We start from the raw sequence: 3,163 nt of genomic DNA on the forward strand, positions 1-3,163 counted from the left end.
CTGACTCCATCATTATGTTTTGTTTAGTTTTCCAATGGTAAGTTGTAAGTAAAAATATAGAGCCTTAGTGACACCTAGTGGACATTGTTTACGTTTTTAATTTGGTCAGTCAAGCAGAACTCATCCAGCTGCACGCAAGGTGTCATCGATTGTTCTTCAGACACGTTTGTTCCTTGGACACTATTTGTCTGTAAGTTCATTTCATTAATTGTAATGTCAGTATAGTGTTATATTTTATAAGAAAAGTTTTATGTTTCCCAACCACAATTTTATGCTACATCATTAGCTAATTGGTGATGATTGGGAGCCATCTGTTTGCTGTAATTTAGTTGTTTTCTGTATATTGTCTGTGGTTGATATGTACTTTTGTGCTTTGTTACAGTTTTACAGATAGATACATAAAAAGGAAAAACCAACAGTTGAAAAATAAAACAACAAAACTATCAAGGACTGGATTATTTTCGACTAAAGTGTTAGCTAGCTGTCTAGCTGTCTAATGTGTTGCACTTTGTAAGTGCAACACATTGTGAGGGCAGCATACTGTATAAATGAGACACACTCATCTTTATTACATTTGAACACTTTTTTATATATATTTTTTAGCTTTTAGCAGCATACTGTATAAATGAGACACACTCATCTTTATTACATTTGAACACTTTTTTATATATATTTTTTAGCTTTTAGTATTTTTCTTCAATAGCTTCTAGGTCATGTGACCTATTAACTCAAAATCTGTGAAATTATTCTACTAAGCTACATAGATATGGCATTTTTATTCCATTTTGACCCCTTTATTTTTTAATGAAATTTATATTTAAAAAATATTGTTTTTAAAAGTTAATAAAATATATTACCTCAGATAAGAACATTTGTAACCTGTAATGTTCAATGACATAAAATTCTAGGACTGGATCTATTTCATTACATGTTTACTTACCTGAAATATGTTAAATACAACAAATATTTATTAAAGTGTGATCTGTTTCATAAAATTTACTTGTCACCTTTATTGTTTAATTACATATTAAATGTTTAAAGATGGGCTTTTTCATCTGGTTTGTGTCATGATGTGGTGTGGCAGTGGACCTACTTGATGTGTGGATGTTATTTTTAATGCACTAAACAAACTAAATCCAAAATCCAGGGAAAACAAGGAAATCCAAAACACAATGAAACAGGAGACATGAGGGATAACAACGGTAACAACTGGCAACGTGGTGACCAGGCTAACAAGTTGGACTGGCGAGTTGTGACTGAAAAAGAGGAGCTTTGTCAGTCGTAGCAGTGGGACAATGGCCTAAATGAGAAGAGTGATAGCAGGTGTGAGTAATTTGGCACAGCACCTGACTGAGGGCTGGGGAGAAGGTGGCAAAAGGAAACTAAGGAGGTCTGCTGGGAACACAAACGGGAGGAAACGGGGAACTGAAAAATACTTCTAATACAAAAGTCACTAAGAGTAAAGAAAACCTGATGAACTAGGAGAGAAAGATATGAGAGAAACCATAACTGAACCTAAATAGAAACAAGGCTGATTTAACAATAAGAACTAAGGAACACAGAGCAAGAGAAACTAGATCTAAACAAATAACCCAACTAAAATTATTAAAGAAAGATACAAACTCAGACATAGAAGAATAACTGAACCTATGGTGATCAAATTAAGAAATAAACATTACTAGAAACCCTGCAGGGAGCCTGAAATAAGAAATAACTAGAGGGATAAAATAGAATTAAGCTATAGTCATTAAAGAAGGCTTGACATGGACTCAGACAAACAAGGAAAAGCAATAATATAATTCTAACTACACTAAATACCTCTAATAATATCAAAAGGACCATGAAGGGCTAAACTAAAGTGAATTAAAACATGAAGCTAAATAAAATGAAAAGCAAAACAAACCCAAAAACCCAGTGTCCTGACAGATGTCTGATTATATAATTTACTTTAATCAAATAAAATATTTATTTAATATCTTTTCATTACGTATCTTTAATTATGTTTATTACGTGAAATATTTAAATATCAAATTTTTGCTTAAAATGTGATTCATTACTTCACCTATTTACATGCAACTTGAAGTGCTTGAATCAAACGATTCATGAATGCTTACCACATTAAATTATTAAATGAGAGAAAACAGCCACTTCCAACTGTACACATATTTCAACACAAATGGTTCATGTGCAGACTTGCTGAGCTCCTCTGCTGGGGTTTCCTCCTCAGCCTCTCCAACTTGCTCCTCTTCTGTTGCCTCCGCTACTCTGTTTTCATTATTTACCTCTTCTAGGGTAAATAATGGGAAGTCTCTGTAACTTGTTGATCCACCATGGTCTTGCTGTATCGCCTCTTTAATTGATGCCCATGTCGGTCTGATGTGGCGTTTACCTCGCAGTGACAGTGACCCATATTCGGCGCTGGAACCCAGTCAGGATTGAGCTAATCCATTTCATACGTCGGTTTGCCTTTAAGAGGACATATCAGAACACACATCAGTATTAATGCTGTAAATCTGATGACACAAAAAACTTAAATAGTTTACTTCACAATAATGTAATAACCTCAATGTCCACTGACAAAACTCTGACTATACTACATGAACAGATGGTTCATTTCACCACGTCTAGTGCTTCCACTAAAGGCTGTCATCGTAACTCCACATTTCAGGAGTGACAATAATTGATACTCCTGAAATGTTCTAATTAAGAAACTAAATGTTTAATGTAGGCAAGCCTATATCAAAGTATTTAAAGTAAATATTCTGCTAGTTTAGAAATGCTTTTGAAATGATTAAGAAAAACAGATTTTGCATGAGCAGTCATACCTTTAAATGGAGTGTTAATGTTTGAATGAGTTTCTGTCTCCCTCACCGTTGAAGGTTGTATGTCAGTAAGTTTGAGGATAAAGATGTTCCCAGTCAGGAAGATGCATTTACCTAGTGTTTTGGTTGAGGTTAAATTTGGGCCAAGTACTATTTCACATCACTGTAGGAACTTTGCTTTGTGATTTCATTAGGACTTTAAAGTCATCTAAATTTAGTCTGCACAGTGGCATTGCTGCTAGCACTGTTGCTTTGCAGCAACACAGCTGCAAAACAAATCCCATCTTGGGCTCTTTGACTGGAGTTTGCATGTTCTTCCTGTGCTTGTGTGTATCCTCTCC

This window comes from Poecilia formosa, unplaced genomic scaffold, assembly GCF_000485575.1.
Source record: "Poecilia formosa unplaced genomic scaffold, Poecilia_formosa-5.1.2 Scaffold574, whole genome shotgun sequence".
Taxonomy (NCBI): domain Eukaryota; kingdom Metazoa; phylum Chordata; class Actinopteri; order Cyprinodontiformes; family Poeciliidae; genus Poecilia; species Poecilia formosa.